This window comes from Rattus norvegicus, chromosome 15 (assembly GCF_021556685.1).
Source record: "Rattus norvegicus strain SHRSP/BbbUtx chromosome 15, alternate assembly SHRSP_T2T, whole genome shotgun sequence".
NCBI lineage: Eukaryota > Metazoa > Chordata > Mammalia > Rodentia > Muridae > Rattus > Rattus norvegicus.
Genome location: NC_141548.1, coordinates 58651238 through 58666062, shown reverse-complemented (window position 1 = coordinate 58666062; position 14825 = coordinate 58651238). Strand labels below are relative to the sequence as shown.

At 42.6% G+C, this 14825-nt stretch overlaps 1 protein-coding gene and 1 long non-coding RNA gene across 11 annotated transcripts in view; one reads left to right on the top strand and one right to left on the bottom strand.

Annotated features, from left to right (window-relative positions):
* Positions 1-5664, top strand: part of LOC148001064 (uncharacterized) — a 41712-nt gene extending 36048 nt beyond the window's left edge. The window contains exon 5 of the long non-coding RNA XR_015638989.1: positions 1384-5664. This is a non-coding gene — a long non-coding RNA (uncharacterized LOC148001064). The remainder of the gene's footprint in view (positions 1-1383) is intronic.
* Enox1 (ecto-NOX disulfide-thiol exchanger 1) overlaps positions 1-14825 on the bottom strand; it is a 552870-nt gene that overhangs the window by 251318 nt on the left and 286727 nt on the right.

Genomic DNA, 14825 nt, shown 5'->3' with positions numbered 1-14825 from the left:
TAATAACGGCACTAGGTTAGGTCCCCAGAAATGAGCCAACTCGATTTCCAGGCAATGAGGCAAAAGAATAGCAACAAAACTCCTCCGTGTTCTGGGCTTTTCCAAAGGGAGCTCTTCTACCATGTAGGGTGATAGATAGATAGATAGATAGATAGATAGATAGATAGATAGATAGATAGATAGATAATCACGTTGTTGAGAAATGGTTAGAGCAAAAATTGCCCAATGAGCAAGGTAGTAAATATTTATCATGCTAATAATCAGCGCCTCTTGTTCTGTTCTGGGTAACACCTAGCACTTCAGGGTACTCAAAGAAGGAAAGGATTTGAGCAAAGGATATTTTATAAATGAGATCACACCATGGGCTGGCGCTTTCTTTGAATGGCGGTAATCTAAACTAACAAGCCAACAGTCAGATCACACATAGTGGTAGTGGGGCTTTTGTGAAGGGAAATTAAAACAGGCATCTAAGAGTTTATAATCGCCCCCACGTATTCACGTCACATTGCCTCCCGTCATGCACTTCAGCTATATTATCTTGGACTATTATTAATCACCACATCCTTTAATTTCTATATCTTGAAAAACACCCCAAATTACTAGGAATGACCCCCATCCCGTAAACCTGAGAAACATGGTTGACAGTCTTCGTGCTTCTTCGTGCTTCTCGCACTTAAAACTCAATATAAGTTGACAAGAACATTAAGCTGCCCAGTGAACAAAATGTGAAACTAATCACTATCTGTTCTTAGCCATGGGTACAATAATTGGTGAATTCAAGTGCCTGGGAGTAGTGCCCATGGGCATCAGAAAGCATCTCCTTGGAATGCCTAATGAAGATGCTCGTGTACAGTGTGCATGGGGACAACCCCTTCAAATGCCAACAGACGAAACGGCAACAGCACAGTTCCTAGTTCACTTACGATAAATTACACACAATAGACTTTCTGTCATTTTTAGGGTCAAAAAGCTATTCCTCATGTCTTGTACACATATCTTGGTTGGACTGTGTCTATGTTTCTGAACTGCTAATGCTCTTTTAAAAAATATATATATAGTCAGGCAGTATTGGCCCCCACTCCGGAGGCAGAGGCAGGCGGATCTCTGCAAGTTCAAGGTCACTTGGGTCTACAGATTGAGTGCTAGGACTGCCAGGGCGACATAGGCCCTGTCTTAGAAACGAACAAACAAACAAAACCCCTAGATTTTAAAAACATTTATTGAAATTCATTCACTGAAAGTCTTGTACATGTATAAACCACATCCTGATTACTATAAATCTCAACCTTCTAGTCATACTTTCCCATTACAACTAATATCCCAACCTCTTTCTCTCTTTGCCTTTTAAACCTTTTCATCGCTAAAATGTTATTTGTTGTTTAGAGCTGCAGGGCATAACCAGGATCAATTGTGCGACCGTGGTTTGGAACTGTCTACTAAAGCCTGGTGGGCAAACACTGGAGCCACAAGTAAAGACATTGACTGTAGTTCCCCCAGAAGCCATCAGGAGCCAATATGTCATCAGAACAGGGAGGGCTCTGTACGCCTCTCCCAAGCCATTATCCCTTTTAAGATGACAACTGGAATAGTTTTACTGACTGACAGACTGAATTCATTATTTGTGCTAGACAGAGTCAAATTTAAAGAAGACAAAAAGGAAACAACTTGGTTTTTAATAATCTGCTAACTTCCCTTCATGTGTGCACTCACTCATACATGTTACATATATGTTGGGCACTGTGTGTAATATGTGGCCGAGGGACATGAACAACAGAACAGTTTTTACTTCCAGAAAGATGCACACAGGAACAGGAAGTGTGTGTGCAGGCAAGCAGGATGGACCTGTGCTCCTGGGAAAAGGATGTGTTTCCTTTCTGAGGGGCCTTCAAGGGAAGATGCACTCTTGTGCTGAGTTCTAAGACAACTTTTGAAGCTAAGACTTAGGTTTCTTTTATACGTATAAGTGCTTTGCCTGTGTGTATTTCTGTGTACCATGTGCATGACTGAGATCAAAGGAGGGCACTGGACCCGCTGGGATCTGGAGTTACAGATGGCTGTGAGGCCTTTAGGAACAGAACCAAGGCCCTCTGCAAGAGCAAGTACTCTTACACACCAAGCCACCGGTGGTTCAGGCCTCTGGGATTAGTTTGAAGAGATTCTATGGGAGAATCAGCCTGAGAATGATCTTCAAGCTTAAAGACTAGCATGCTCTGCATACAGCATCAACAAGAAAGTCCTGAAGCAAAGCCTTCTGAATATATGAAGGGAATAAACACAGGGGCAAGAGGTCAACAGATGATGAAACTAAAATCTAGGAAAGGGCAAGAATATGAATGTGTCAGAAATGATGTCAAGGTGACTGGATTTCCTCCTGGGGGTATCGCACTTCATCAAATACACTCAGGAGCAGCTGGAATCCTAGAGGGAGGGAAGGAGGCACAGGAGAAAGGAGAGGCTGGACTTGAGACTGGACTTCAGTCATGGCAGATTGATGGCATGTTTCTGTTTTATATACCAGGTCTTTTATGCCATTATTAGTTGTAGTACTTTAATTTTTACTTCATAATAACTTTAGATTTACAGAAATGTTGCAAATTCTTAGATACTCCTCTTCCATTTAAGCAATGTTAACATTTAAATTACCATGCAATTACCACAACCAAGAAAGAGACATTAGTGTACTAACTGAAGTCTGCTTCACTTTAACCCTGCCAGTGTTTCTGCTAACTTCCTTTTTGTGATCCACTATCTAATCCAGGACACCCCACTGTGCCAAGCCATCCAGTCTCACTGTCTTATGGATGGGGATGGTTTTGTAGTTCTTCAGTCTTCTGTGGTTTGCCTTGATGCTAACCCATCATAAGAAACATTAGTCATGTATTTTGTAAAATGTCCTGCTTGGAGTTGTTGATGACCACCACAGTTACTTCGAAGACTATCTATCATGGAGGCTAACTTTATCTCACAGCAGGTGGTGGTGAAGTGACACCATCATGACTCCTGACTGGTGACCTTGGCCACTTTGTTGTTGGGTGCATTCTTTAGTGGTTCTCTGCATGATAATATTGCTATGCCTCCTGTGGAGTCAATGACTAGTAGGATCTACACTTATGAGAGGTTCAAGACAGTTATAGCTGCCTTTTCTATGTGCAATTCTTTTGTAAGGAAGACCTTCCTTCTGCAGTTTACTCATATCAAGATGAAGTCATGTATGTTCTCCCCATCTTCTGCATGGCACTCGAGTCCTGCTTTCTTTTGCCCTCGTGAGGATGATTCATTCCAGCGTTGGTCATGGGAGGGTCTTTAGGTCAGCTCCCATCCATTTGTCATCCTGTATCCTTTTGTTTCTGCCACTTAAACTCGGAGGCCCTGAGATCATCTTGTGTTTTTACCATCACAGTCATTAAAATGGCCATTTCACAGAGAATTCTAATTCCCACCATTGGCTGATGATACTTGGAGACCAAGCTCTTGGGTACCAAGTATGCTTGATGTTTCCACCGTCACACTACTCCCAGGCTTTTGTTTAAACTCAGCCAAGAAATACATTAAAGCCATTGACTTTTCCATCTATAATGTTTAAAAACCCTTAACATTAGATAATAAGCATTAAGACTTTTGTAATATAAACAACAAAATATCATGAAAGATATTAAAGAAGAACCATGAGTGAAAGATCATTCACATTTATGGATTGGAAGACTCAATATTAGACATCAATTCTTCCCAATTTGAGGCTGAATATCAACTTATTTCCAATTAAGATCCCGCTTGGTTGATTGATTTTGTTTTTATCCTCAGTAACCGGCAATCTAATTCTTAAATGTATATTAAAGGTCACAAGAAGCAGGACACATAAACCAATTTTTGAAAAGAAAGGAACAGATGGCATATGACACCTTACTCAAAGACTAGCTATAAATCTACGGGAATCCGTGCTATTCATGTAGTTTGAATGAGTGTCCTCCACTAACTCTGACATTTGAATTGTTCTGTAGTTGATGGTGCTGATGGGGGAGGTTGAGGGGTGAGGCCTTGCTGGAGCAGATGCCTGAAGATGGCCTTTGAGAGTTTAAATCTCCGTTTACTTTGCTCTTTCAGAATCATGCTTGAGGTTCAAGATGTGAATGGAGTCTCCTACTTCTGCTGCATGCCACTATGCCTTGACACTAGGATGTACTCTTACCCTTCTGAACTTGTAAACCAACTCTACCTTTCCTACTGTAAGTTGTATTGTTGTGGTGTTTTATCACATCCACAGAAAAGTTACTCATACAATGTAGTACTGACAAAAAGACACACACACACACACACACACACACACACACACACACTCATTTGATTTTGATGAACAGCACCCAGGAATTTCTATAAGGAAGGGAAATCTGTTTAACAAAATTGTGCTGAGAAATTAAATGTCCACAGAGGACCAATAAATTCCATACCAGCCTCATATCATAAATAAAAATTAGTTCAATTTAAAGCATAAATCTAAACATAAAGATTAAAAGTATAAGGCTTTATTCATAGAAATTACTTTGATTTGGGGTTAAAGAGCTTTTAAAATTGAAAACAGTAAGAAGAATAATGAAGGGAAAACCCTGATAAAGTAGACCTCAAGACTGAAAGCAGGTACCCACTGAAAAGCATTGACAGAATTGGTAGCAAAGCCATGTTCTGAAAACCACACTCACGAAACACGTATTTGATGAATACCAGCATCGTATATGTATGAAGAATGCTTATACCTCAACAACAAAAACACAAATAACCCAGTATAAAAATGAGAAAACGACTTTAATGGGTGCTTTACAGAGGAAGATGTATGAATGACCAGTAAACACATGAAAATGATTCCGACATGTTGGTCAAGGAAACTGCTCTTCGGAATATAATGTAGTGCTGCCACGAGGCCTCCACAATGGCTCAAAGGAAAAAGAGCTGGACAGAGCCAAGCGCTACTGAGGATGTGGAGCAGCCAAAGTGAGCGTGTGCTGTTGGTGGGAATGGAAACGACCTCTTATACCAAGACCCTGTGTCAGCTGTGCTGTTAGACAAGGCCTGAACAGAGAGGGAAGCTCGTGTTCCTGAGAGGACTTCAAGGAATGCTGTTGGAAGCTTGTTCACACTTGTTAAAGAGCCCAGGTGATGATGGATAAAGAGATGGACAGAAAAACAGCAGCGATAAGTAGGAAATGACCCGGAAACTGAGGAACAGAGTAATCTGAGAAGTGTTCTCTAAGAAGGAAGACCTTTACACACTGTTCTAGGGAAGGGACTGGTTTGCTCTTGGGGTTGGGTAGGGAGGGGACTTGTCACATGGTACGTTTTTGAGTTATATATAGATTTTGGTGACATAGGCACGCAAGCTTGTCAGACCTCAGGGAGATGTATACTTGAGAACTGTGCATTTTTTCATTCTATGCTAAATTTGAATTCTAGCCATTATACACAGGCAAGAGGAGGATACGTACAGAAACGTAGCGAGGTCTACAACTTAGTCTGAAATATGGCCACAGATAAAGTCATGTATGTAGGATTGGGAGGGCCACAGTGATATATCCTGGGAATATATGACTGTCACTGTACATTTCTTCTCACTTCTGTGATTAATAAGTTTTCACAATACCATATCATAAAATAAAAATAATATATCTCAAAAGCTTGATCTTTTGCAATAAAAGGGGGAGTGGAGGAGGAGGGAGGGAGAGAGAGAGAAAGGAGAGGAAAGGGGGAGGAGGGAGATAAGAAAGGAGAGAGCTATCCCAAAGTAACACCTTTTTCGAAGGTCAAAGGTTCAATTTTCTCATTTATAAACTCTGAGCAACAAACAATACCTATCACATTATACTTATTAATATGTGCAAAGAGAAGTTCCTGGTGCTAGTAATCCATAAGAAAATGTTTTACTTACCATTTTTAGTAAGAACAGAATGCCTGTGGCCATAAGCCCACAAAAATGAAATTTCCAGAAATAGAAGAGTTTACCTGCTTTGTGAAAATGAGGCATTGCATAGATGAAACCAGATTGCCTATTCATTTTTTCTCTCTCTTTTTGTTTCTTCTTTTATTTAGTTTTTAAAAATCTGTTTTTTTTTTCATTTTTGGTTTGTGAATGTCATATCTTAGGCTCCCTAAGTGAATGAACTAGTAGAAAGAAGGACTGCAGTCTTAAAACCTCATAAAGCATATTTTTAGAAACCGTATTTCCTTGATTTCTGTTCCAGGAAAATATGCTAGCACAGGGCATGGAGCACACAGGGCTGAGGGAAAGGAGCTCGCCAGGAGCCACAGCAGTAAATAGACTGGGGTTCTGCAGACGGAGCATGAGAGAGCAGCCCCTGCCCATCTGGTATCCAGCCATGGAAGTTACAAGAATTTGGCAAGGTCACCGTTCCTGGCCACCTTTAATTAATTCTCTTATTTATTTGTTCAGCAACCATTTAAATCACAGCCTGTCATGAGTCAGCTTCCACATATGCCTTCCAAGGCCTCGGCAAAAGGAAGCTCTGTTAGGCAATTTTAGGGGGAAAAAAGTACAGGTGCAGTGAAATAAAAGGTTAATGGCACGCCCGTCTCGTCACCTCCCGTTCATACAAAAATGCAGCGTTGGCACCTCCAGTCTGTAGTGGGAGCAACAACATGTTCTCATTGAGGATGAGGGGCCCAAGAACTTCCTGTGGGCACTGCCTTACTTTTCTAAGACTAGCAGGAGTGAGAACAGGTAAATTGTATTAGCTATGGAATTGATACACATTACCAGGTTTTGAACAGATATTTTCCTTGCAAATGGACTATCTCGATGTATTTCCATTTCTTGCAAAGTAATGTTTCTGATGAACAAATTGAGGTCCAAGTGTTGAGAGCTCTGTTTCTCTTGCAACTGTAGTCCTGTAAGCTGATTTACACACACACACACACACACACACACACACACACACACACGAATTCTGAAAAGCTTGAACTAGTGGATTTTAAGTACAAAAATTTAAGTCAAAAACTTCTGTCCCATGAAACAAAATTTTATTTACTTAGCTCAGCCTCTGAGCTGGCGTATGATCACACACTGTCTGTTAAACCTTAGGGATAGATATTTTTCTTCCCTTTTTTGAAACAGGGTCTCAATGTATCAATCACCTAGGCTGGCCCAGAACTCACAGACTTCCTCTGCCTTTGCCTCTGGGCTGCTGAGAGGTGTGTCCAATCAACCCCGACTCCAGCATGGAATTTCTAACAGAGACTTCATTGTTTAGGAAATAATCGTCCCCCCGTGTGTGTGTGTGTGTGTGTGTGTGTGTGTGTGTGTGTGTGTGTGTGTGTGTGTGTGCATGCACACATACACATGCATGTGGGAAATTCCAAATAAGTAAATAGTAGAAACAGTCTGGTGAACCTGTGCTATTTATTCCAGCGCCCTACATATTTTCTCAAAAATATGGAAAAATATGTGTCTTTCCCATAAAAACAAACATGGTTTCTTGTGTTGATTTACAAAAGGAACTCCCTCCCTTAACTCCAGCCACAAGTACCATGAGCTATCAGGAGAAGAAATTAAACTGTAGAGACGCTGGCTGTGTGACAGACCCTGGGGTGACAGGGAAGGGAAAGTTGGTGGGCAATTACCCTTTATCGTCTCCTCCCTTATCTCTCAGGCTAGGGGAGAATATCTGAACTCTATCACCCCTTTCTCCCTGTTCATCAGTGTCTCATTATTCTCCTGGACTAAAATCTTACTTTGGAGAGGAAATAAAATGCTGTATGTAAATGAAAACAATCACTCACTTTCTGAGTCAGACCAGCAAGACACTTAGAGTCTTAAAGCAATTGTTAATGCAACTGTACTCCAGTTTTTAAAAAAGTACATTAGGAGACCCGTAGACATACGGAGTTTACGGTTGACTTTAGGTAAATTCACTGTAGGATAAATTAACATAATCTCCTTATGCTGGCCTAAGTCCAGACTTCCATAGCTCTTCTCAGAGTGGATCATCCTAGAGTCAAAATATTGAAGAGGAATTAAAGATTCGTGAGGAGGATAAAGTGTCTGGTATTGTAGCAAAGATTCCCATCAGCGGTAAGCTTGTATTACAGCAGCTACCCAGAAGAATACCCCTGCCCTCAACAAGGAGCATCCCCGGATTCCAAAAAAGGTGCTTGTCTGTGCTCACCCCATCAGCAGGCTTCCCGGCAGTGATTTTTCTCTTCCCAAGCAACCTTGAGACGCATCATGCCTAGGCATTTATCTCTATGTTGCAAGCACTAAGAGCACACACGATGTTAATGATTTCCCCAAGTTCCTACCACCAGCAATGTTTTCTGCTTAGATCTGTTCATCTAATTTTGTCTGCTCAACACCTTTGGTGAGGATGCATTGTCTTCGAATTTTGCACAGCCATTTCTATACAAAATGATCCAAATTCAGGTTTCAACTTACTCAAAATGAAGATGATGATAGTCCCATCTGCATAAAGAACCACACTTAGACTTTCTACTCTTCCTAGGGCCATTTCAGATTTCAATGGCTATTTTCTCAAGTCCTGACTGAAACTAATAACTCACCATCAGAGCTACTTGGTAGTAATTGCATCTTATAAAAATTTACCTGGGGCTATGAAAAGAAGAGTCATAGAAAGAGGGGAACCACAGCAGGGAGGTCACAAGACCTGTTTCCTCGGTTCTGTCACTTGACCTCCAGCTTAGACTGGTTCTGTCACTTGACCCCCAGCTTAGACTGGTTCTGTCACTTGACCTCCAGCTTAGACTGGTTCCATCACTTGACCCCCAGCTTAGACTGGGAAGGAGTTCACAGGTCTGCTCCCCTGTGGAGCTACTGATGAGGGAGGGAAGGAGGGAGGGAGAATCAGCCTTCTTTCCCAGCCACTGGCAGGCTGCCCATACTCAGATGTGTGGCCCCACAGGATGCACATATGGGCAGCTCTGATTGCACTTTGTGAGTTGTACGGAAATAAAATGGAAGGAGAGGATGATGAAGTTGTGAGCAGAGGAGACGGGACCGTTTTTCACGGTATACATGTCTGGAATAATCACATAATAAATGAAGGATGAATAAAGACCGGCCACTCTTCTCCAGCCCCTGAGGGAGAAGGGACAGGGAATCAGGGCCACATGCAAGGTAACTTGGGCTGAACAGCAGTGCAACTGGCACACATAGTGTGGCTGCACACATAGTGTGGCTATTTATTTGGTTCTCTAAAGTGATCAGAGAGAGGACTTACAGCCTGTTGAGAACGCATCACATTTATTAGCAAGCATCATGAGCCCAGTGACGCTGGTGTTGGTAAACGGACCAACTTTTGTAATAGAACGGCACTAATTATCTCAGCCTATGGATACTGGGGCGGCCATAGAAAAGCCCTACTTAGAGCCAGGAGGTAGGGCTGTAACGGATCATTTCCCTGCTGATCGCACACGTGTGCACCAGGCTAAGCAGTGTAGTGACAGGCAGCAGAGCAGAGATACGGAGTGGATGTCAAAAGCTCTGACAGAAACTCTATTTTCTGAGGACTTATGCTCAGCTACAAAAGTCTAGTGAAAACTAAACTTGGCATAAATCTTAGCTTAGCAGAATTCCATCAAGTACAACAAAAATCAAGATGGGAACGGGGGAGAAAAGCCCTTTGAACTTGACTTTCAGGAATGGCCGGCACACTGTTGAGGAAGTGTTTAGTCAGTATTCCTTAATTGTTCCTGGATAGAAAACTATATTTGGAAGGTGGTAAGATTATTTACACTTGATTAGCAGTATACAAAAAGGAGTCAATAATTTAAAAATCAGCAACTGAAACAGGAAAGGCTATGTCCATTCTAGAAATAATTGCTTCTATTCTTGAAATCTGTGTGTGCACTGGTGCACACAAGTGAGTGAGTATGTGCATATTTTGTACACAAACATGTGTGTGTGTGTGTGTGTGTGTGTGTGTGTGTGTGTGTGTGTGTGTGTAAGCCAAAGGTTGAGGTCAATTGTCTTCAGTTTTCCTCAGTTTCTTTTTGCCCTATCATTTGAGATAGGGTCTCTCGTTGAGTGAGCTCATGACCCATTTGGCTAAGTAGTCTGAGCAGGTTTTTCCAAGGACTGGCCTATCCCTGCCTCTCTAGCCCTTGGGTTAAAGTCATCCACTTCCTTGGCTGAATGTTCAGCCTACATGCCTATGCCCAAGAACTTTACCAAGGGAAACTTTTCCTCAGCTCTCACTACTCCTCCATTTTTAAAATTGTCAGGTTTTTACTTTTTGTTTTAGTGGTAGGGATTGGCTGAACATATTTCTGTATAAGAATATAATCTATTTCCAAAACGTACTTTCTTAGGAGCAGCAAAACAGAACAGGATTTGGAAATAGGCTTGTCCTTGAGGTACGTGACTCACAGTTAACGTGGACGACACATCTTCAGAGCCTCAGATGAATCAGGAGCTCTACGCTTAATTTTGATCTCTTGGAAAATGATGCCCTCAGTAACGTCAAATAAAAAAATTTTTATTATTTATTTCTAATTTATTTATTAGACTTTTTTAAATCATAGAGGCTGAAATTCAACATAGGTGTTGACGTTTACTGTTCTAATAGATAAAAGACATTAAATAAGAATTCTGAAATACCATTAGCTCAAATAATCTCATACCATCTAAAATACTTAGTTATTAATTTACTTATTTGATCAGTTAAACAAGATTTATCATATGCTAGGAAAAATTCTTCATAAAAAAATGCCCAAATCCACTGATATTTATCACCCGAGAAAAGGAGTTTAAAAGATATAGTGTTTTATTTTCTAATTTTAGACAGGGTCTCACTATGTATCTCTGACTGGTCTTGGATATGTAGACCTGGGTGCTCTCAAACTCATAGAATAAGAGCTCAATTCTGCCTTTTGGGTGCTTGGTGGACAGTGCCACTGCATCTAGCTTAATTTAATTTTTTGTAAATTTTACATCACACTTCCCAATCCCACTCATCTTCCTGTCCTCTTGTACCAACTCTCCTTCCTTGCAGCTTCCTTCCCAAAAGGAAAAACAAAACCAAACAAATCAAGAAACAAGCAAACAAGAACCTCTCACTGTGGAATCTGTAGTGTTTCACAGTGAGCCCCACAGTACACTCTTCTGTCCACAAATGTTTTGCTTGCCAATGTTCATTGCAATAATTCATTGATCTGGTTAGAACCCTCTGGCTTCCACTATATTACAAACACTGAATCCTCACCCGGACTCCTCTCAGATGTCCTGTTGTTGCCTTGTGTCATGGAGATCCTGCAGCTTCAGATCTGCGAGACCGGCCCCTTCACATGCTCAAGCGGTTCTCAGTGGGGTGGATATCGGGTTGGGCCTGAGAGGTAGCAGGGTCAGATCTCTTGCTCTTATGTCCTAGGGCAGGCACAGTTGTGCCTTTGCTACCAGGGCCAGCTCTACGGTGCTGCTGAGGCAAGTTGTAGGGGCTGCTCTCCCCAGTGCTATAGCAGGGGCTGCTCTCCCCAGCGATATAGCCAGTGAGGGTGGGGCCAGCTCCCCTGCTCTCATGGCCTTAGGGCCAGCTCTCCTGCCTGAAGCAGGCTGAGAGGAATGGAGTGACAGGGAAGGTATCTCTCCCTCACCCATGGCACCCAGGGTAGACAAGTGTCAGGGCCAGTTTTCCCATGCTCATGCCCTTGGGGTGGCTCACTTGTCATTCCTACAACCAGCGACAGCTCTACCGTGCTAACTAGGAGACGAGCAAGCTGCCCTCCCAAGTGTGGCAGCTGGAGAGGGGTGGTGTCAGCTCTCCTGGTCTCATGCCCTGAGGAGACAGGTGAGGTTAGTTCTGCACAGGCCGCACACATCGACATGGCCTGGGAGGCAGCCCAGTCTAGGGACAAGCCCTGGCCTTTGGTGCTAATAGATCCCTGCTTGCAACATGCCCCCCCCCCAGTAGAAGAACAGGCCAGGACCCAGCATGGCCTTAGGTGGCATCACGGGCTCCTCTCATCAGGCAGATCCTCAATACTCTCGGGCCTCCAGTTCTGCCTCTCCTCACTGTGCCCACAGCCTTCTGCTTCTCTTTCTCCTCCATTTTTCCACGTTTACTTCCTCCTCTTAGTGGCGCCCAGGATCTCTGGGTGTATCGGGTCATCTCAGGAGTGCTATCAGGAGTGCTATATCCCACCCATGCAGTGTGGCACTGGGCAGGGGTCATTTTGGGCTTGCTGTCCACTCTGGCTGTGCGGCAGCTGGTGGAGTTTGTCTGGGGTGTGGTCTGCCAGCCCAGGACTGTGGGACAGGGACTTGTGGCCATCTCAGGCTAGTTTTCTGCCCTGTCTAGTATAGCACTGTGGTGCCATTGGGGTGGTTGTCTCAGGCTTGTTCCCTGTCTAAATCTTATTTTTAATTATGTATATGGCTGCATCCAAACGCAGTTGCCCATGGGGGCCAGAAGAGGGCGATAGAGGCCCTCAAAGTAGCGATGTACAGGGTGCTGGGAACTGAACTCCTCACGGCTTCTGCAAGATAAGCACGTGCTCTTCACAGCCAGGCCACCGCTGCAGTCCTCACCTGAGAGCTTTTGATAGCTCTCATCCTGTGAAGGAACCAGACACTAAAACGTTTACAATGAGATTGGTCTGAAATATTTAACAAGGTACTGAAGTTTTTATGAATCCTGTGCGTTCTTTTCTAATATTATGAAATCCAAGGACAAAAAAAAAAGAAAAATTTTTCTTGGTCTAATGGAAAAGGCCTCTCTGTGAGCTGACCTCTGAGATAATGGAGTGTGAACGAATGTGCAAATGTACTTCCAAAAGCATCCCCTGTGGACGCCACCTGAACGTCAGGCGTGCGAGACTGGAAACTGTCCGCCTTCTTCTGCTCTTTCTGGTTTGCCTGTGTCCTTGTTCTGCTGTTGCCGGCACTGCTCACCTTCTGATACAATTAGGCTTGATTGAGGTGGAGCTGGTGAACCATCTTCAGAAGTACGCATAAATATAAACATCAACCAACAAGAAGACTTGTGCATTTTGTACAAATTGCAAAATGGAACGGAAGCTTTGTGGATAGGAAAGAAATAATTTTTTTTCCCTGTGGCAGGATCTAAAGAACGGGGATTTCCTGGTTGCTGATTCTCTGACAGTGGCATATGGCTGATTCCCATCAAAAGCTCATTTGTACATTGACTGTCAAGAAGAGACTGGGACAGGCAGGTGACCGTCCACACAAAAGGATGATAAGTACTGTCCTATGAAATTGGACACATGGCACGTTTTATGTAGAAAACTGGCTAGTAGTGGAGATAATGCTGTAAAATAGTGTTTGGAAGAAAACAAGTGGTCTAGGGACATTTAGCAGGATCCCATCTGTGTAAACTGAAAAACGGTGCCCTGTGATACATGGACGGAAACATCTTTAATGACAGACACATATCTGTAAGAAACATCACGTCAGTGGAGGGACGAATAGGAAGGCTGGCGATTTTCTCTTTAACTTTTGAAATCAGAGCTGTGACGTCACCACTGTAAAGTATGGGGGTGGATACATAGGTTTTCTCCCTTTCTTCAGGCTTACACTGCTCCACAATAAAAATCTTTTCTGGAGAAAAGTGAAGCAAGACAGATAATTAGACAAACATTCCCATTTCAATACGCTTGGCCCAGGGAATGGCACTGTAAGGATGTGGGACAATGCTGGAGTAGGTGTGGTCTTGTTGGAGGATGTACGTCACTGTGGAGGTGGGTTTTCAGGCTTAAGCTCCGCCCAGTGCAGAAGAGTCTCTTCCCTCTTGGCCTCCGTAGGTTCAAGAGGCAGAACTCTCAGCTCCTTCTCCAGCTCTAAACCAGCCCCAAGTAAATGGTTGCCTTTGTAAGAGTTGCCTTGGTTATGGTGTCTCTTCACAGCAAAAATAAAATACAAACTACGTCAGCTTAGTTGTCTTATTTCTGAGCTAAAAAACACAAATCTGATTACTTCCGGTCTTCAGAGAGTGAGTCAGTTCAGAGGACCGAGTGACTGTGATGTAAGAAGTCGGTTGACCTTTTGGGCAGCTGATGTCTATTTCCAGATGGAAATGAATAACTGGACATAATTAGGTTGCATTCCTCCTTAAAGAGTCTTTCAGAACCCAATCTTCACATGGGTTACTCTTCCTTCTTTTGGTATATGAATGGGAGTCCTCAGGACCGTACTTGATGAATGACACGCTCCTGTTGCTACTATACACATACATCTAGGGTTCAGATTTCGAACTACCAGCTTGTACGATTAGAAGTGTTAACTAGATATGCAAGGTCACAACTGACTTTTTAAAATATCCCTCACAAAAAATTAATTTTCTTCCAAAATTTCCAATAAGCATTTTCTGATATAACTCCCAGACAGCATATTTGTGTGTGTGTGTGTGTGTGTGTGTGTGTGTGTGTGTGTGTGTGTGTGTGTGTGTGTGTATGGGGAGGGGCAATGGGCCAGGGAAGGAACCTGCGAGCATTCTACTATCTTTTGATCATGAGAAATTCTTAGCATGAGGAACAGTGAAGCACTGCATTTTCAGCTTCATACTGTAAAATAAGCCTAAGCCTTTCACTGAGGCAAGAGTCGCTTGAGATATACTGGACAGTGTGAGGGAGGGAAATTTATCACAGACACAAGTGGCATTACACAACATGCATTTTTTTTTCTGAAAATGCAGACGCCACGTGCAAGGATTAGATATACATCCACAATAAGAAGTCATATTGATCTATAATTTTCAATATTACATCCTTGTATTTTTTTTATTACATGCTATTTTTCAGCTAGTGGGGAAACGTGTTTTCATAAAGCTAATATTTATTCTTCAATGTTTATAGAG